The sequence below is a fragment of the Sebastes umbrosus genome, chromosome 16 (genome assembly GCF_015220745.1).
Source record: "Sebastes umbrosus isolate fSebUmb1 chromosome 16, fSebUmb1.pri, whole genome shotgun sequence".
NCBI lineage: Eukaryota > Metazoa > Chordata > Actinopteri > Perciformes > Sebastidae > Sebastes > Sebastes umbrosus.
This window is the reverse complement of record NC_051284.1, coordinates 29617235-29639339: the sequence shown is the minus strand read 5'-3', so window position 1 is coordinate 29639339 and position 22105 is coordinate 29617235. Positions and strand designations below refer to the sequence as shown.

The 22105-nt window shown below is 41.8% G+C and overlaps 1 long non-coding RNA gene across 1 annotated transcript in view; it reads right to left on the bottom strand.

The window, feature by feature from the left end:
* The window catches only part of LOC119474803, a 56035-nt gene extending 43571 nt beyond the window's left edge, over window positions 1-12464 (bottom strand). The window contains exon 1 of the long non-coding RNA XR_005203664.1: window positions 12040-12464. This is a non-coding gene — a long non-coding RNA (uncharacterized LOC119474803). The remainder of the gene's footprint in view (window positions 1-12039) is intronic.
* Window positions 12465-22105: the final 9641 nt, after the last annotated feature.

Genomic DNA, 22105 nt, shown 5'->3' with positions numbered 1-22105 from the left:
AGACCAGATGCATCTTCATCTAAAAGCTTTAAAAACAGCCAGAATTGATTCTTGGAGCGTTTCTATCTTTTCTTCCCTTTCTTAAACAACGTGCTTTATTCTCTCTCCAAGCTTTCTCATCTCTAACGGGTCACTGTTACACTTCTTTAAAGTCAGTTGGAGGGGAGGGGGTGATGGGCGCCTTTCATTTTCCCTCCTTCAGTTGATGGTTAACAAGGGCTTACATTTTAAAATCTGTGCTAACAAGGGCAGTGCCATTCCAGTGGTTTTAGGATTTAGTTTGGCCTAGAGGAAGAGAAGCGGACTAATAACCAAAAACACGGAGCTCACTGTTCCTGCCAACATGCCCTTTAGCTTTATTTTTCTCCTTCGCTGTTCATTTGCAAAGGACAGGTAGAACTGAGTAGGAACAGCTGCAGGTAAATCCATAAATATTAGCAGTCCATATCCTTTCCCACTCTTGCAGCCTACTTAACATATTGAAAGCCTCAGCAGAATGTGTTTACATAAGCCTCCAATCGTTTGTATTCTGTTTTCCTGCTTATTTTACATTCTATTTGTGTGCTGCTATTCTAGTTTCTTTTCCCTGCTGAATCCTGTTATTCCGCTGCTGCAACAACTCCTTCCTCCACATGGATCAGCAAAGTTTAATCTCTAATTTAATAACCCGAAAAATTGCTGTTTAAATCTCCAGGCAGAGGTTTAGCTGCTCTGTGGAGGGTAACTGATGCTAAATCTGGAGGTACAGCGGTGCACTGGGCCGAAATACACAAACCTCGGGAGGTCACGAGAACCGATACTTTGGTACCAAGTTGATGACAAAATTCTGAAGACATGACAGTACTCATTTTTCTACAGTACCGCAGGTACCAGGGATCCAACATCAAAGACCTAGCGGCGACGAAGGCCACCAGTTGCGTAACCTCACATCGCCTTTATCTTGGCCAAAAAGTTGCACTCCAACACATTGCAAAGACCAACCAACGCCAATCAGAGTGATTTCTCTCACTGACGGGCGCCACCGCTGACTCAACATGCTGAATCGGCTGAAAAACCTCCGACACGGGCAGACTAGAGCCAACGGTGCGGGACACACCAAAAAAACTAGGCCAATGAACGCTCACTGACGGCCCCAAACTGTCTGATGGCTGACCGTCAGCTTGGTGTGTCAGAGCCTTAAACTTTAAACTGACCCTGACCTTTGAGTCTACAAGCTCCTGCAATACTTAGCTTGTAAGCTTAAATACTATGGACTCATCAAAATATAAATATCACCGAAGTTTGCAGCCGATGTCACATGCTAATCTGCATTTAAACATTGTTTGTTGTTTTGGCTCTTTGCTCAAGCACATTGGATTTGAAATGAAACACTGACTATGAGGTTTAAGTGTCGACTCTCAGCTTTAATTTGAAGATGTTAACATGCAGTACGTATTGGGTAAACAGTGTAGGAGCTGTAGCATTCACATTGTCCTGTTGCCCTGTTCCATAATGGGGAGGACTATGTATAAAACGGGCTGCGATTCCTGCGCTATTTACCCAAGCGTGGACGTTAACACCCTCAAATTACAGCTGGAAATCGACATCTTAACCTCGCAGTCATTGTTTCATTTCGATTCCACTCTCCACAGAGTAGAGAGCCGACACAATAGATAATGCTGCTTGTCACTGTCCAAATGGGCTACTTACAGGCTGCACTGTAATTACTTGCTACAACCATTCTCAACACTACATGGGAGAACTGTGATAAGACCTCTTTGGGTTGGACTAAGACGCAGTGCTGCAATTGTGCAGTTAGGTCCAGTACATCCACTACACCAGTGGCTGCTTTATTTAGTTAAGTGATGACCTAAATGTAGCATCAGATGCTGTCAGACATACGCAACCTTCATGAGGTGTTGTGGCCCTCAGCTGTAACGTGTTCCAGCTAACGTACAGTAGAGGTTTGCAATTAATATCCAGGGTTTTTCCTGCACAGAGAATTACGAGGCGGCCACTTCGTCCTGCCTCCAGCTCTCGACAAACCTCTGAGGGGTGTCTTCATTGAAAACACTATTTTCTAACAATTGGATGGATTTCTGTCATTTGTAACGGCAATTAGGGCACTATGCCGATGTGGTGGCGCTGTATCCTCATCAGCATAGTGAACCGGGAAAGGCGCTGCCAGAACTGACAAAGAGGAAGAAAAGAGCCGTCTGTTTTTGAGCGAGTGATGAAATTAAATCAGTGCACTTTCAAAATGAATATGCACCACAGTGTCTCTGCCACCACAGCAAAAAAAAAATCACTAAAGAAAACTAAACCTACCGCAATCAATCATATGGGAAAGCCGATGAGGTCAAAATGAATCTTCTATTCCCTGCCATTCAGTGTTTTAAATATAGTTTTATACCGCCAGCTGGCGTTTATGAACATGCGTGCCTGAACGTCTTCTTGTCCTGCGACTGCAACGCCAGCGTGCGTCTGTTTACAACAATGAAATAAAGATTTTTTTTTTTTATTTCATCATCTTTTTCCCACTTTATAAAACACCAAAGTTCAATCAGACATCTAGAACATGATAGTAGTTACACTACAATACATCTGAGAACATGGCTGCCACAAATAGGCCTACTGATGAAAGCAAATAATTCAAATAAGGAAGTAAAATAATCAAAATAAAATATAAAAAGGATACGCTGTCTTTAAAAAGTGTCTTGTAAAAGTGTGTGAGAGGGGATTGCTAAATTATTAATGGCAAATGTTTGCAAACTCACATGTAAAATAATCAAACTGGTTTTCAATGCAAAGAATTCTCCTCCACTGTTGTGTTTCACATCTGACAACACTTGTCAAACTCATTTTTATCGTATTTTAATTAGTTTGGAGTCACTCATTTGAACAGACTTTCTGTAAAACCAACTGCCAGATGATAATATCAACACGATAAAACTAAATGACGATATTAAATTATGATAACATTGAATTACTGTCCAGTTCTAAGCGTATGAGCAGCGTGGCGGCCGAATATGGATACTGATATTTCTACACTAACAATGCAAATACACAGTGTTTTAGGCAATATGTAATGTATTTAGATTTGATCATGTTCAAGCCAAGAATATGTGAGGAAAAGCCTAAAAATAGCATTTACACCATCAGTAGACACTGATCCCAGCCAAAGATTTCCAGCTCAACCTGAGTCATCACATTATAATGACTTGGCAAAAGACATAATTAGACGTATAAATTATAAAAAGAGAAACGCATAATCATTACAGGTTTTATAAAGTCCTTTTAATGTCGCTGTTGTCAGAGAACATATTCCGTCATCATCAGCAGTGGGAGACTTGGCTGAAACCCAGTGTTTGCCATCAGGCTAATATCTGCCTGATATATTAGCAAACTAATATTACGGTCTAACCCCGTTCGTCATTGTTCACTTTGGAGGAATTAAGTTGGTGGAGTGTGAGAAGTCACTAAATAAATCCAGAGGGAAAGTGGTAAAGTTGGCAGCAGCGAAGCGGTCCATTAGGAGAGACGCTCTATATGAAAAGACATATTTCCACCTGATGTGTGACCGGGTGAAATCTTTTTATAATTTCATAAAAGAGGAGATCTCTGCGTAGACTTCAACAGTAGCTGGACTGTTCGGGTTGGTAGTGGACGTCTGCCAGAGCCGGCGAGGACAGAGGGATGAGAAAAAGGGAAGGGAAGGAGGAAGGGAGGAGGGGGGAAACGAGGCCTCAGGGGGGAAAGGAGGGCGATCAGACCGGCTTCCCACAGTTCTGCAGGATCGTGAGAAAGGCGCTGAGGATTGAGCCCAGCCGTCCGGAGTGTGGGCTAATTGATTTAAGCTGTTTCTACGGGGGAGATTTACCTTGCCCGTAATTAGGGGTGATTTCTGACAGCGCGGCGGCTCACCGGGCTGAGAGCCCCTGCAGACGGATTTACACCGCAGGATCAAATCCAAGAATCGCACTTTTTGTGTTTTTTTGTAAGCCATGGGGTCAAAACGTGTAAATCTTGTGACACAAGGTTTTTGATTTCACAGAGAAGCTAATAAAATCACCCAAAATCTGAAGCTGTCGATCTTTGATTTCACTTGATTTTATTCTGATATATTATGCTCTTTAAACAAATAGGATCATTACAAACAGAGACAGCAAAGGACAAATAGAAACCAGATGGTTGGTTTAGAGAAATGATTTGCATTTAGCATATATTTACATTAAACAGTGTTAATGGTTAACTGCATCTACCTGTGCATATTCACTCATGCAAAACAAATATTGACAAAAAAGTTTTCCAGAGTAAATCATTAATTGTGCTGCTCCAACAACCGGATAAAGTTTGCAGTTACCTTATCAGTCTAACTTTAGCCCCCCCGTCCCAGTACTCTGGCACTGCCGTCTAAATATGGAAACCCACACGGAGTCAGAATTTTTCCATTTGTTTGGACAACATTTCAAAGATCCAAACTGTGTCACAGATGCAGAAAAGGCAGATTTGAGCGGTGTAAATTCAGCGTTTTGAAACGGCGCCTGGCTCCCCGATGCGTCACGGTGCCAAGTTTGACTTTGCTCTATTTTAAGCCGCTCGACTGAGATAACCTCCCGGGTGAGAGAAGAGTGAGGAAACCTGCTTCACTGTGACACAGAGTTTCCCCCGAAAATGTTTTTTCTCTAGTTAGAGGTGTCTGAATGATGTATCAGGACTTCTGTTGATGATTGTTGGATATTCAGAAGTAATACTGCTCTAATTGAAAATCGTAAAGAGACAGACGCACACCAAAATACTTTAAATGGAGCAAAATAACTACGGACCTCAAATCAGTTCTTGCGTTTTAATTTCATTTTTAATGGCAATAATACATAGGCTTATTGAAATGCAGAGTCTGTAATTCTGATTGTCAAATTCAGCAAATATCTCCAGGGTTAACGCCAGAAAAGTTAGGACCGACCCCCCAAACAAGCACGCAGGAGACCAGAGAGAAAGACGGTGTTAACATTTCCTGATTTTGCTGCTTCATAATAAAAGCTTTTAAATAACAAAATAACGGGGGACTTTTATTGTGAAGAATGTAGTAAATAAAATGTGTTTATAACCAGTTTGTAGCTGCTCCTTTGACCACAGCCATGGTTACACACACCCTCAAGCAGGTAGCTCTGTTGTGATGGAGACGTAAATCCCTGCCGTGCTGGGCCGACGCGCCGAGTCATGTATGGAAAAACCCTCCAAGACATGGGAACTTGGCTTGTGTCTTGAGGAGTTTTAGCATTTATTCACCGACAGCCTAAACCGTTTTCGCTACTTGTAAAACATATTTTGGTTTAAAAATCATCTTAAAAATACATAATTCCCCAAGGCTTAGGCCTGGCGGGGAGTCAATTTAGGCCTGGTGGGCCGCCTGAGATGACCAGCGGCGCAGCTGCATCGGCACCACTCCAAGGCCTCCTCTAGTCCATCAAAATGACGGACGACATTGTTAAAAAAATTCAGTCAATGATGGAAAATATTCGGTTAACGCGACCTCTGCCTCAAATAATCATTAGCAGAATAGATCAGCAAGTTAAACTAAAACTTTCAGCTATCAAAGACGGTATAAGAGTTGCAGTTTGAGGGATCTCACAAGTCAGGAAATGCAACATATTAAAATATGCATATGGCCAAAAGTATTCTGACATCCAAACAAAATATAGGGACACTCACAGAGTATCAAAACAAGAGGTGAGACAGGTTCTGCTCAGGTTAGTTTCCTGTGAACATCTCATTAAATAGTTCCTTAAAGTGAGGGAGTAACTTTAGATTTAGAAGTTTGTGTTTTTGAATTCAGAAACTCACAAGAAGCTTGAAAATTCATGAAAAGACTGGATGCAAAGTGGGACGACTGCTAAGGTGGATTATTTTTTCGTAGTAAAAGATGATTGTCCAGATGGCGGCTCGGAGGATGAAGCGCCGCTCGGAAGCCAAATTGCTGGTTACAATGCTCCGTAAATAAAACAGCGCTCGCTTCCAAATGAGCACGTCAACCTGCGTGGACGTGTGGGAGACTAATGGCTTAGAATTAGCCGTAGCATGTGGGCCGTCTGTCAGCGCTATCGGCTGGTAAATGGCACTTTGGGACATCTGGGTCAAGCCTGCCTCCTCTGCACACAGCCACCCGCCTGGTGCTGTGGAATTATGGGTACTCTAGTTTGAGTGTATGCGTGTGTTGGCTTCCTTTCACTTCATTTTAGAGGGAAATTTCTCTAGCAGAAGAAATCTGATGAAAGTTGCAAATCAGACATCCTGTTTTCTAAACTATATAAACTAACAAATCCAGACTGCATCTAAGTCTTTGGTTACCCACTGGAAAAATATATTAACTTTAATAAGTAACTCAGTCACTTTTTTCTATCCAGTAACTCAGGACACATGTTGGCGCTGCACACAGAAGCATCTATTGCTGATGCTCAGAGCGTCTGTCTTCTTCCTCTCCAGCGTGTTTTATATTCAAGTCTGCTGCAGCGGACGCGACTCAGATTATAACAGCAGCAGAGTGGACTCTGGGTCTATATTCCTCTCTCCCTCGCTCTTTAATAGATTTTTCTAAATCTAAAATTAAACAACTTTTCTTCAAATGAACACCTTACAGAAAACAACCCTTGACTCTGACCGGTATAAAACGCCTCGTCGAGCCCTGAGCTTTCACGTCTTTCTCTGCCCTCACTGCTGGAGATAAAATGGAAATACTGCACCGCTCACCTCCAAATGACCTTCAACCTCATCTTGCAACTTCAATTGATGTTAACAACTGTATCAGCAACACTTAAACTGTCAGCTCTCTCTTCTCTCAATCTATATCTGCAGAAAAAGCTGACAAGACCTATTCTTCTTCAAATTAAAAGACTGATGACCCTTGACTGTACATTTCATCTAGCTGCGACATTTATTCTTCTTATGTTCTCCCTCCTGTTTCATGTCTGTCTTCAATGTGATACAGTATCTAGGACAGAAATGACCTTTGACCTCTCCCTACTCTTTCTTGCCGGCTGTAACACTCAGTAGAGCGTGACAGGGCGATTTGACCAGGAGGTGTTGGTGAAGCACAGCGTGTTTAAGACGAGCACACAGGAAGAAGAAAAGAAGGAAAAAAAGCTAATTTAGCCATTTTGAGCTACGTAAAGTCTGCCGCCTCCCCGCCTGCCCGCCTCCCCGCCTCCCCGCCTGCCCGCCTCCCCGCCTCCCCGCCTGCCCTCCCGGTGAAACATGAAATATTCATCTCATGCATATTTGGTAGGAAAGCTTTGAAAGGCTCTGTTGTAGATCCTTCTTCATTACAGCCGGAAAACAAAGCTCATTGGACCCCCTCCGGTCGCAGATAAACCCCAGGCTTTATTCAGCGTTTGTCTCCCGCTGATTTTTCGCCAAACACGCCGTTATGAGTTCAGGTTGCGTCTCCTTAAACCCCGACTCTCTCTCTCTCCTGTGTATAGTCTCCATGAATACCTTGATGGAGTTAGACTCTACTCGCTGACTTTTCTGTTACAGATGACAGAACACCAATCTTTTAGGATGTTTTTTTTTCTCCACATCTCAGCGTTGCTCCAGTCAGCAGTCTGCAACCGACAGCAGAGCTGACATATTCATTTGTCACCAGGCCGGCTGGCTCACACGCCTCAGAGGAAGACTTCTCACTCAGTCAGTCTGTCCTCTTGAATTAGTGGGAGTGTGATGTGGTGTGTTCTTAAACACCAGATTTTATTTCCTGTCCAAATACATGAAGCTCATTTCAGGGGATTTTTAGTCGTATTATTTCACTGCACCGGAAAATTAAGTTTGAGGTTACATACGGAGAAGTATTTATTATATTTATATAATTCCTGTTATATGATGCTTTGATATTACTCTACTATCTTGTGGATGTGTTGACCTTGAGATTGTTTTGTCACCTGCTGTTTCCAAGGACAAGAATGATCTTTGAAACAGTTTCAAATCAATCAATTATAATAACATATAATTAATAACTTTATTAAGATTGCTCTTTTCAATATATTCATTACCTATTTTTTTTTAAACTCAAGCTTATAAATTACATTCATGTCAACATGTCTAGGATGTTGTATTGTATATAGCTTTCTGACTTTACTTTGTATTGACTGTACCTACCACTTTAGGGATACTCCTCAGCGTCACTCAACGTGCTTAATGTTGTGAGGTAAACAAAAATACTTGCTTAGGTTCAGGCAATAAAACCACTATAGTTAGGTTTAGGAAAGAAACAACATGGTTGGGCTTAAAACTACTACGTTTGTACAGTGAAAATGACCCTGAACGTTGTGAACACGTGACACAAATGAACAGCTGATTGTAACGTGACGCACGGGACACGAACAGCGGTCTCCTGGATGACAGTCTTGACTTTTTTATATCACTTTCCCATACTATTAGTCTGCTTCTTGTGCTGCTGTAACTCTTAATTTCTCCACTCGAATCAATAAAATACTTTCTCCTCTCTCATTCTTTTTTCATGAGGGTTTTTCAGAGATATAAATAATGTAAAGTCTCCATATTGTATCATAATGTTATTTTTTGCATGGGTTTGCACATCGTGTGTGGAGAAGCCCTGGGGGGTTATAAACAAGACCAGTGAACGATTTCTCTGCTGCTGCCTGAACAACGACCCGTGAAGTTCACACACACAGAACATGTGAACAATTAAGAGGTGAAACGTTCACTTCCTTTCTTTTTTAAAAACTTTTCTTCCCTTCATGTAATTGTTCCCCTCTCTCCTCTACAGTCATTCTGACGGGAAACCAAGGACCAAGTGTTTCTCAAGACTTCCTGAGGATGTCACGATTCTTGCAGCAGTCGCGCTAAAAGAGACACATTGACCGAGTCTGATCCGAGAATTTCCTGAGGATGGGAATGACTTCCTGTCAGAGGGGGACGTGATGATTATCTGCACCCTGTCAGGCTCTCCGTACAGGTAAAGCTACTTCCCAAATCCCCGTCATTGTCTCGGGGGAGGACAGGGATTAGGAGATGAAGCCCTGTCTGAGTCTGTGCTAATCTCTGGATGTTTTAACACCTTTCCTCATCTAACATCCTCATCCTCACTCAGCTTCCTTTTCTCCTGCTGTGATGCTGCAACAGAGCTGTTCTTTCCCCCCCGACGACGACATGATGGGAACCATCAAATTCCTGCAGGTTTTCCTTTCAGTGTTTGGACAATAACAACAAGATAAGATCTCTGTGAAGACAGGTTTACAGTCTCATATGATGCACAACTAATCTTACTTCATTGCTTTCTCAACAGAGAGAAACTACAATCCATATTGACTTTCTCATACTGCTTCTTCATCTTAAATGAATTGGATTCTTTCCGAGCTGCAGCAGATTTACACCTGATTGTAGGTGACGTTCTGTTTCTCTTTTCTATTGACTTTCTCTCTTTACTATAACCCAGCATGCAGGAGGAATAAACAGCACTTAACTGCACAGACACGTTAACAGAGCCGACTGTGGAAACCTTCCAGATTGTTCTGGCCAACTGTGATGCAAAGTAGATTGTGATAAAAGGTTTTGACAGCAGCTGCTCACAAACTGACAAGTGAAATGACGGCGTTATAAACTCACAGATTTAAACCTGAGCTCGACTGCGTCCTGCAGGGAGTAAACTTCAAACACAGTTACTGCTGAATTCATATTTACCAAACAGCAGACAACACTTTTTAAAAATGGCATTTTTGTCTTTGTTTGAGACTTGACAGTGAAGAAGAAATATGGAGAAAAAGAAGTGTATGGCATGTTACAAAGGTTCCCAGCTGAAATTAAATTGGGATATTGCGGTTATATGGTAGGCTCCTTAGCCATTAGGCCCCCAGGATGCCCCACCAAATGACATTTTACGATAAAAAATACTTTACAAACTGCACTTTCAAAAAGGGCTGACATTTTCCTGATATTGATACATAATAAAATGAGGCAAATCATATATCAAATAGTCAAACTGATGTTTAAAGCACTGTAAAACTATTTAGAATTTGGTCTATAAAATGTCAGAGAATAATGAAAATTAGGGGTGTAAGAAAAAAATCTAAAAGATTGAGTATCGCTGTATTATGTTTTGTGATACTTTATTGATTCTCAAAAACACTTGATTTTTAATTTATAGTTTACATACAAAGATTAACTCAGTCTATACTTTATTTCATCTGCAAAGAGATGGGCCTTCTCAAAGTAATGCTATGAAGTTGGACGTTAGAGGGACTGTGATAAATGCAAATCCATATCCCACTGTTCTGATTGCATTAAAAGTAAACTTTATTTTTACTAAGATGTTATGCATATAGCGTGGTGTTCTTTATGCTATGACATAAAACTTACACTTAAAAAATATATCGCCTTGCTTACAATAGCAACATATTGAATCGTAACGGCTGCATCATGATACATATTGACACATTCTCTCCAATACACAGCCCTAATGAAAATACAATCCTAGATTATCAAAAATAGTTTCTGATTGATTAATTATCTTATAGCTGAAAATCAAAATTTAAAAGGTCCCATATTATTAAAAAAAATTGATTTTCATGTTTTTTTATTATAAAGCAGGCTTAAGTCCTATATAAATACTGTGAAAGTATCGAAACACTCAATCCACAGGGAAATACAAACAGCCCCGAATTCAGAAACTCTACATTTGAAACAAGCTGTCAGGATTTCTGCCCATTTGTGATGTCACAAATATACAGTATTTACACCCTTGACACAATTTTAAATGTAAACATTCTAAATGTGTCCCAGTTTATTCCTGGTTGCAGTTTATGTAAATGTCATCAGCTGACAGGAAGTGCACATGGACCCAAACTGTTGCCTAGCAACGCAATTCCGTTGCAATTCCGTCGCAATTCCGCCAAAATGCACTAAAACGGAGCGTTTCAGACAGAGGGTAAATACAGGCATATTCAGGCCGATAGTATGAGGACAATAAAGGTTTTTTTGAACATTCCAGCATGTAAACATGTTCTACTAGGAACACAAAATACAAGTATGAACCTGAAAATGAGCACAATACGGGACCTTTAAGTCCTTACATCACTATTCTATTGAATTATCTTTCTCATCTTATTGTCATTGTGAAATTGAGTTAAAAAAAACTAGGTTAACTGTAGCTAACCTGTGAATGAAGCACTCAGTGGGACGTTTAATTCATATGTTTCTTGTGCATTAATTCAATTCAATTCAATTTATTTTTATATAGCGTCAAATCATAACAAGTTATCTCGAGACGCTCTACATATAGAGCAGGTCTTAGACCGTACACCATAGTGTAACTCGCTATGAACACTTTAGAAGAAGAGACAGCCCATTATACTGACATCCTCGCTGTTTCCCTTTTCAGGGGCTACATACATATAACAGTAGTCTGGTACAGTCATATGTAATTAGTTACTTTCCACCACAAGCTGCACTTCATCCCCAAATGAGCCATATGAATCACAAAAGCAGCCAACTTATGAAAATGGAAACTTCCAAGTTTACCAGCAAGACATTGAAGCAGCTAAATGCAGATTTCATGCACCCATGTCTGGATTAAAACCTCCACAAACTCCTCCTGGATGTTTCTGACAGTTCAACATCACATCACAAACAAGGAGCAGAAACACACATGATGTCAACAACACCACTGCCCACATCAGAAATGTACAAATTACCCAGTTAGCACATTGCTGAGAGAAATACTGAGACAGAAACAGACAGTAGCTCTGCATTGTGATGACCAGAACATCCTCACACCTCAAACTCAGGTGTAAACAGACACTAAACACCATCAACATCACTGCAGCTTATTAGTACAACACTAAGGAATATAGCTGGACAATCACATCACATCACAGCACAGCACATCACAGCACATCACAGCATAGCAGATATGACAGGATGAATATTGCTTAGTCCCACCCAACAATCACACCTGACCTGCAGACACCTGGCATTAATTAGCTAGCATTTAAAATCTTTAAATCAACATGACAGCATCTGTTACACCAGATAAATATTCATTTTTACCTTTAGAAGTCCTCTTTTCCTCTTGTTTTTATGTCTGACCTCATCAACTCCTCTAAATCCAGCTTTTATTTTTATGCTCAGTAACTTGTTGGTAGCTAACAGCTAGTTAAATCAAAACACTGCTTGGGATAGGTCTTCTTCTTCTTCTTTGGTGTTTATTGGTGGTACTGCTTTGGATCTGTCTGAAAAAAACAAACTGATTAAAACACCTGTTTTTGGTTTTAGCCCACCCCTTATCGATCAATGAACCAATCAGGGCTCTTCATTTCCTTATAATGAAAGGTGATTGGTTGATGAGGGGTATTCATTCTAAGGTACAAAGGCAGTGGTGAAATGTAGTTATTTAGGTCACATTTACTCAAGTACTTTTAATGTTCTAGTACTTTATACTACTACTCCATTATGTTTCAAACGCTACTATTGTTCTTTTTACTTCACCGGATTTATCTGATGGCTATAGTTATTTTGCAGCAGTGGTGGAAAGTAACTAAGTAGCCTAGCTACTGTCCTTAAGTACAATTTTAAAGTACTTTATATGTTTACTCATCTGCATTTATTTGGTATTTCCAAGGTCTAGTTACTCTGCAAATTCTAATTAATGATACAAAATATAATCAACAAATACAATTTTATTATTAAGATACTTTAAGACTTTATTGATCCATGTGGACATAGCTCCACCTAATAATTATAATTTATATATTTTGATGACAAGATGTATTTCTGTGGTTTTGTTACTTTAAAGATCTGAGTACTACTTCCACAGCTGCTTTGTAGAGTAATATTTTACAGGCAAACCTTTGATCTGCTTATAATGAATGTTATGATTAAACTACCCAACAGTAGGCTCTGTAAGTAATAACAGAAAATAATAGAATGAAAGAAAGAAAGAAATACTTTTCACCCCTGTAACTCTCGTGAAACTGACTAAACACTTTTAAGCAAACAATATCAGGGACTAATTGTTTATTTATATTATAGAAAATACAGTTATTTATGAAAATAAAAACCTTAATTTTTGTCTTGAAACCATGATGTGTGCTGCGGTTTACAGGGCAACCCCCCAGAACCCTAACCCTGGACTGGTGCCCCAGCAAAAGGGCTAGAGCCGGCCCTGTATATATAGCCCATTACTAAGAGTGCAGAACTCCGCCAAGGCCAATTGGATCCGCTCCATAATGTAATGCGTTCTTCCTTGGCCCATGCTAAACCCATCCACCAAGTTTCATGAAAACCGGGCCAGTGATTTTTCCGTAATCCTGCTGACAAACAGACAAACCAACAACAGAACCTCTTTGGCGGAGGTAATAATATAATACTGAGGGGTCGTCTGTACTTGTAATGGAGCCTATTTTGCATTTAACCGTAATGTTTTTTACTTGTTGGTTGATGGTGAAGAAGACATGAGCAGAAGACTGAAGAAAAGTTCCTGGGCTCCTGGAAAAGTTTGTGCCGTAGCATCGAGCTGTAAGCAGAAATATAAGCCACTCAGTTAACGTTTACTGTCATTTAGTGTTTATGCTTCACAACATTAACTGCCTTACCTCCAATTACCTTCTTTACTGAGCCTCAGAGTATCTTCACTTAGAAAAAACTTTTATTTTGGCAGATGCTCTTGCTGCATTTTGGAGCAAAACTCCATAATAAAAGCTTCAACAAAAGAAATAGAGACTGGTTGATTACCTGCCACAGTCACAGAGAGGATTTAACGGCATTTGGCTGCTTGTGGCTGGAAGTAATTTTCTGCTCTTGGATTTCTATCGAGCCTAAATCTAAACGCATCTTTTGTCAGTAACGGTATTTTAATGCCAGGAGTAAATCTGGCCATACAGTCAGGCAACAGTTAGGCTTGTGCTTTCCATCGTAAACACCACATGTACAAATAAACACACACAGGAAGTATCCAGGAGGAAGTGAGGAAGAGCTGCGGGGTCACCAGAGGTCGCTGCCACCTAGGAGGCAGCTATTGTGTGTGATTGATGTTTCCCTGCAAACAGAAGCCGTTTTCGTGCCCACGGCTGTCATCTCAACTCTTATCATGGAAATGTGCGCTGAACCTGCTGGATCTCCCCCCGGGGACCAGCGTGAGTGTGTGTGTGTGTGTGTGTGTGTGTGGGTGTGTGTGTGTGTGTGTGTGTGTGTGAGGGGGGTTGGAAAGAGCAGCGGGGGATTTTATTGAAGCTGCAGAGTAACATCTCCCTGCTGGCAAATAAGCAAAAACACTCACAACTGGTGTCTTTTTTTCTTTCTTTTCTTACCTGGCAGTGAAAGTTTACACATTTCATTTATACGCTGAGTGTTTCATTGCTCCTGGGTTCTTCTAACCCGTTAAAACCCCGCTGTTTCATTTTAATCATATGAGCTGTTATGATGGAAAAACTTGTTTTGTTTTTCCTCTAAAAAATGAACTTCTCAGTGCAAAGTGGGTTTTTGTCTGACAAGGACAATATGCAGAAATAACACAAGTACAAACAGGCAGTAACAGGAAACACACAACCAGAGCATAAGGCTACATCCACACTAATACAGTACGTTTTCGTTTTATAACTTTTGCTAAGTTTACGCCTATTGTCCACACAACCGCGGAGAACGCTGCTGACCCCGTTGTAGTTTTAAAACTCCGCGGTTACGTTTTAGTCTGGACGGACAGAAACGGAGACCTTTGAAAACGATGACGCAAACACCCACGTTCACTTCTTGATTGGGTCTTATCAGTCATGACGCGTCCTTCTCTGATCAAAAATCGTGTCATTTGGGGGACCCTGGGAGAAAATCTTACCAAATGGGGGTCCGAGGTCTAATTTGTGTCAGTTTAGGGGTCAGTTTGGGAACCATTGCACTAGAATCTGGACTTGCCCAAAAGACTTAAATCCTGTCCGTCAACTGAGATTGAAAGTTCAGTTTTGACCTTGTAAACCACAGCAGACAGCAAAACAAGATGTCCAAAGTCTCAATTTGTAAGCCAACTTTGACTGGAAGTCTTTAAAGTACTCAGAAAAAAACGGACAATTCCAACTCTGACAAACTGGGCAACTCCATCTGCTGAGGAATGTTTTTCTTACTTTCTCAAAGCCAGAGGACAATTGAGTGTCTGTATTTCTTTGTAAAGCAGCATACAGCAGGCATTAATGGTTCACCTGAGCAGTAAATGTAAAATATGACCACAGTCTCTCCGGAGTAGCTCACTAGCTTTATTGTGCCGAGTCGTGAGCAGGTATGTGGAGCAGCGTTCAGTCTTTGTCAGCCTTTGCTGATCCCAGTTGGCGTCGTTACCGGACACAAATGTGAGACTGAAGCCTGCCGAGCAGCCTGGGACGACATATTAGAAAAACACACCGCTACCTGTGTGTGTAGCTGCTTTATTTATGTTCTCTCCTCTTTGTCATTGTCATTTGATGGTCAGAGCAGCAGGCAGCTGGCTGCTTGTGGTCACAACTTCACTCTGCCAAAAGTGGTGTCATCAGTTTAACACGCTGTACGGTTGTTTTGTCACCTTATGGCTTGTTCTGAGTTTTGCAGGTCCCTCATGACCCTTTGATGGAAAAACTGTATCCTTCGCCGTTTTCTACAGGGTCAAAGCTGTACATCACCGACCGAGGACGAGAAGAAGAAGGGACCATAACTCACCCACCCGTCAACTCTCAACCTCCCACCTGTCCATCATACAGAAGCAAGAAATAGCAGCTCAGATGGTGCTGTGGCATTGTTTTGTCTTCATTATGGTTGCTTGTCTGTCCATCAGTGCAGTCAGAAAGTATGAGGGAAACCTTTCATTTGTCTTTGAAGAGAGCGATATAACAGCTGCATCAATCGGTTAGTTTGTTTGTGTTATTGTGTGACTTTCAGCATGCCGACCGCCGTCTAAGTTACTGTATGTAACGTAAACACACTGACTATAAGGATGTATATATACTGTACATGTAGCAGCATCATCATGCAGAAACCAAGAACGAACTGGACTGTCTAAAAACTTTCTGACCACAGGTGACAAAACAATCTCACCTCAAGGTTCATTTAACAGCTTGATCTAGAGCTTTCGACCATATCACGGACGAGCCCCCTGCTCAGTTGTAATATAACTATATTCCATTCTTTTGGGCACTTACAGTATCTCAATCAAGCTCACACTTCTTCCTCTAAATCCTTCTCTCACATGCAGGATTGTTGACGTCGGCGTTGTAGCATCAGAGGGACCGAGCGCCAACTCCTCATCTACTGAACCCTGCGGGGTGGCAGTATATAATAAACCCTCATTCCTACACAGAGCAAACTGCACAAACACAATAAAGCCAACGCGCCTCGTGAGCTCCATAAATCAGCTCGCACTGTATGGGGGAACAAATGATTTTAAAGGCGGGGGGTAAGATGAGGAAGGTTTGAAATAGTGCATGGGGGAAACATGTTACTCCCCACAGTGAGGGGGTAGGGGGGGTGAGGGGATGTTATTTTGATTCTGACTCCATTTTGTAAAGCTGCTCTGTTGAAAGAAGATTTGTTGTTTTCATATCGGTGGTTTTTACACACATTTACTGTTTACAGTCAAATCAATACCAAAGTCGTTTATGTTGTTTACCTCCAGCTTTCCAATTATGAGCATGTTGATGCTGCAGAAATCTTGTTTCATATTCTTTGAAATTATTGCGTAATAGGGGAGAAAACACAGCAGAATCCCAACACAGAGCAACTTTATCATTCATTTGAACTTCTATTTCTGTATATTCACTCTCTCTCTTTACCTCTGTTTTTGGTCTCCACCAACTCCTGAGGGAAATATCTGTCTCTTTAGCTGCTAAAAGCTCCACTATGTTCACCAGCTAGTCTCTTAACTGTGTGTGTCTGCTGTTTGCTGCTGAGCAGGTAGTGAACAGTGGCTTTCTCAGAGCTTGTTTGCTAGAGAAAGGGTCAATGAGAGTAAAGCTGAAACGATTTTTCAGTTAATTGATTAGTTGATGAACAGAAGATTAATTATAAACTCCAGCCTCTTCAATGTGAGGACTTGCTGCTTATATCTGTTGTATATCATGGTATTGTGAATATTTGGGAGTTTTGGACTGTTAAACAAAACATTTGAAGACATCACCAAAAAGTACATTGAGTTACATTATGATGCGTTTAGGCTCTATGCAGTAAAAATAACATTGGGCCAAGATAAATTCTAACGTTATCATGATGTGATATGTTCTTTGACATCACCTCCATTCACATATCTTGAGGTCAGAGGTCAGAATATATATTATACGCCAAAATATAGCCTAACTTTGGAGCGTTATTTAGCCTCCTTCCCGACAAGCTATGACATGGTAACAGTAAAGTTAACGACATCATAAGTAACGTATAGGTTCATTTTAGCTAAATGTCTACACAGTTGTCTCATGAATTTTTTTCATATTCTAAAACAAATCCAAAAGCAAATGTCTTAATTACATTGAAAATTAAATTTCAAAATCTCATCGGATCTGCACGAATCACATAGGTGACCTATTTTGGATTCTAAGCGTTGAATTTCGCCGAAAGGTGACAAGTTTACATGCCTGATTAATAGATAATCAAAATGATCGTCAGTCCAGCCCTTGATGAAAGCGTTAAGACTGAAACATACAATAAATGTGCCCAAACCAGGAGCTAAAAAGGTTAAAGAGCTGCAGGGATGGTAATAATGCTCTAATTTAGGCAGTATAAGCAAACCTTCACATTACACCATTATTTAATGTGAATTAAAACATATTGATTAATGCAGGTTTTATCACTGTTCTTAATATGACGCCCTAAGCGGCAGCTGAACCAACTCCAGCGACAGCTATAATAGTAGTCTAATAATCATTCAGCTCCACTAATGGAGCAGTCAGGACTGCCAGGCTGACACGATGTGGCCCTCAGGCTTTATCGCTCCCAGATGTCGGGTGTCATCTCTACGTCTGAGCCCCGCGGTGGATCTCCCGGCTACAGGATCCAGCAGCAGAGAGCCTCACCGCTGGAGACGAAGAGCCAGGCTTCAGGGACTAATATGCTAACTCATTTACAGGTTTTAGGATTCATTCCTGTAGCACTCTACAGTACTCGGACTAAACGGAAACCAGCGTCTGATACCAAAATCTTGTCCTGTTGCCTCCAGATTCTACATTCATAAGCAGATATCTGTTTAAAGAGATTAAACCGTCACAAGCCTGCCATCAAGGTGTTTAACTGTAGGGAAAAGACAGCATCTTCTCTGGCTATATAAAGGTTAAACATCCACTTCATCACATTTCTGTGGCTCTCATGATAGCATGCTGTCAGCAGAGATGAATTATCACCTCGACTCTCCAATAAACAGCTGACACTTTCTCTGTTGTGTCGTACACAATTTGATTTGCCTGAGCCCTGAAAAAGCTCCGTGTTCTGGCCCCCGGCCCCTCCTCCTGAACACAACGTCCCTGATAACAGCTCGCTCCAGACGCTCAGGTAGGAGAGCTGGGATCATTAATTGATGACACAGCGGCCCAGCATCCTGTTTGCTGGCGTGCGTGCAGCCTCTGTGGTCATTGTCTGGAAAACAATTCATGCGAAAAGTGGAAGGTGGAGTGATGAGGCTTCGCCGCAGAGTCAAAACAAGCAGCCATTCAACCGCAGTGTCAAAACAAGGTCATGTGGATGGAGCTCATAACGCAGCGTTCGTTCCCACGCAAACGGGGGAGTCTGCAGCAGCGTGAACGGAGCTGCAGAGCGCACCCGGCCGCCCGGGGATGAATGATTTATCTGCTGAGAGGGAGGCATGCAGGCAGCTAATGGAGCTGGATGTACAGCTGCAGAGGATGGAGGGAGGAGGGGAGGAAGGACAGACTGACACAGACAGGAAGCTCAAACAGAAGGAGATTCTCACTTCTTCTTCTGTTGTTGTGTGTGGCGAACAGACCAGACAGCTGACATGTATGTTTTTGTCTGTGTGTGTGAGAGTATTAGGAAAACAGACAGGACAGATATATGTGTGTTTGTGCTGGTTTTGTTATCATTGTCTGGTTTCATCCACACTAATACGGTTTTGTTTTAAAACGCATAACTTTTGCTACGTTTATGCCTAGCGTCGACACTACTACGGCGTCAAAGACGTTTGAAAACGCTGCTGACGGCGTTTCAGTTTTAAAACTCCAGGGTCGTATTTTAGTCTGGACGGACAGAAACGGAGGCGCAGACAACCACGTTCGCTTCCTGATTGAGTCTCAGCAGTCATGACGTGTCCTTCTCTGATTCGTCACGCCCCATCATGTGAATCTTTTCCGGTAGAAAACAAACAACCATCAGCGTCGACCATGGATGTATGAAGAGAACTGGATACAGCGTTGGAGGCGGGTCCCCGTTCATTCCTATGAGAGTTGCTCAGTGGCGCGTGAAGCCTAAATGGCTCGACTTCCAACTGGAAAAGTCGTGATCTTGGGCACATGGAACATGCGCAGTAGCGTCCGCTCGGTCATATGACTCAGTGACGGGGTCCCAACGTCACGCCGTCACCACGGCTTGCGCTCCAGCCTCGGTCTGGGTCTCATTCACATGAACGGAGGAAGGGAAAAACTCTGGATTCAGCTATTAGTGCATTTTATAACTTTAAAAACTTAATTTGTTAAATAAGGGCTATTAGAGTGTTCGTACTGGGAAGTTGATTTACCTTCCTGGGGACTTGGTCTGGACGGACAGAAACGGAGACCTTTGGAGACGATGATGCAGACACCCACGTTTGCTTCCTGTTTGGGTCTCATCAGTCATGACGTGTCCTTCTCTGACTCGTCACGCCCCATCACGTGAACCTTTTCCAGAAGAAAACAAACAAACATCAGCCTTGACCACCAGTGGTTCATTTCAACATGGATAACGAGTTACAAGTGTTGCTGACCTTGTTGTTTATGTCAGTTAAATTCTGCATTTTATAATTCTACTACTGCCAACATACGTAGGAGGAAAGCTATTATTAGAGTGCTTTACATCAAAGCCCGTGTCCAGCGCTGCTTCCTGTTTACACCGGTGAGCATGCCCACTGTGCAGTACGTGAATGCTCATGTGACATGCATTCTTAGGCGTGGTACAGTAGTAGGAGATTCATTCTGAAACGGCTCTAAAACGTTTGTCTGGTTCGAACATTGTTCACAGTTTTAAAAACAAAACGTATTAGTGTAGATGTAGACGAAAACATGCAGATGCTCACTCGCTAACAGGAAGTGAGGTGTTGCATTTAGCATGCTGTCAGGAGCTAGAATGCAAATAAACAGATTCACACGGGACCATGGTGTGGGAGTGATGTGTTACTTTTAGTCAAAGCTGGTGGTGCCGTGTCTCTATGGATACTAATGTTGGTCTGTGGATGCCACACTTTGCTCAACTATCAACTATCAGATGGATTACCATGAAGTTTAGTCCAGATATTCATGGTCTCCTGAGGTTGAATCTTAATGACTTTGGTGATCCTCGGACAAATGAAATAATCTGACCTGTAGGTGTCAAACACTTCAGTTCAATATCTACAACTAACGATCAAATGGTCTTGGAGTGGGGGATTGTGGGAGGAGACATTAGCACCTGTTGGCATTAGCATGTTATTGTGCCGATAAAACATATAAACAAATGTATAACTGATAATGTCGCAGCGCTAAAAGAGGACACTGACAGCGCACAAACAGACAAGAAAGTGCAGCACAACGCAACAGCAGCAGCGTAAAACACCGCCGTCAAGTCAGACGCCGCTTGGATTCGTGGTGCTCCGGTACCGGTACTTAGAACGGATAAAAAAGACGAAAACAGACTCGCATTACAGCAATAATTTATCACACATCATATGATTAAATGTTTTTATGACCTTTTAAAGTTTTAAGTTATTTTACTATATATATATTTACTATTTTTGAGAAAATGAAAGAGAAGTCGGTTCAAGATGACATTATAACACTGATGATTTCCTCATGTTTGTACTGTCATGAGAAAGAAAATGTTGCATCTGTTTTGGGAACGATTGTTTTGCTGTATTGGTAAATGGAACATGTAGCTAGCATGTCAAGTTCAGCTGCTTTTGTCGATCCCATTACCATCACTGGGAGGATTTATGTCCCCAGCGTCTCTTCAGCACAAACTTTTAGGCTTTTTTTGAGTGAAAAAAGGAGACAAAGAAGTGAGTAGTTAGCAATGACAGACACATCCAAGGAAAAACACATCACACATGTTTCAACCACACTGTTTGACTGACTGTGATCTCATGGAAATGTAGAGCAGAACCAGCCGCTAGCGCTTAGCAACAACGATGTTGATCAAATAACAAAAACAATACAGTGTAAGCAGAGTGGCTGCGGACACACGCAGCTGTGTGGTGCTGAGGTTTTCTAACCTTTGTTCTCAAGGGCGCCGCTGACAGGACTGGCCATGAGTGATGGAGGAGAGGAGAGGGCAGCGGGGAGATGGAGGGATGGAGGATGGAGAGATGGAGGATGGAGTCAGCCAGGCCGGCCCGGACTGACTCTGGGTCGTCACACTGCAGCTCGATGAGCCAAAGACTCTTGGATGAACTTCCATCTGATCTCCACTCTGTCACCTATAGGATCATAAACTGAACTGCAGAGGATGAAATACAATCCTCTTACCTGTAGTGTTATTTATCTATCTAGATGGTTTTGGAGTGAGTTGCCGAGTGTTGGAGATATTGGCCGTAGAGATGTCTGACTTCTCTCCAATATGATGGATCTAGACGACACTTTGAGGGGCTCCAAAAAAATACATTTGGAAAACTCAACAGCAACGTCTCTTTCCAGAAATCATGACCTGTTTACTCAAGATAATCCACAGAGCTTGTTGTGAGCAGTTTCATGTAGGAACTAGTTTCTTTCTACCAAACTACACCCGCCAACCAATACTCGATATTGAGCCAGCTAACATTACAGCTCAGCCGAGGAGGACGACATTAATGTTTACACCTCGCTCTGTCATGAGCACGAGCCTCTCGTCCGTGAGTAGCTTCCTTCTGTGTGGTGATACGGTTGGCAACAGGTGTAGTTCGGTAAGAGAATAGTTCCTACATGAAACCCCTCACATGAGCTCCTTTTTCGACCGCAGA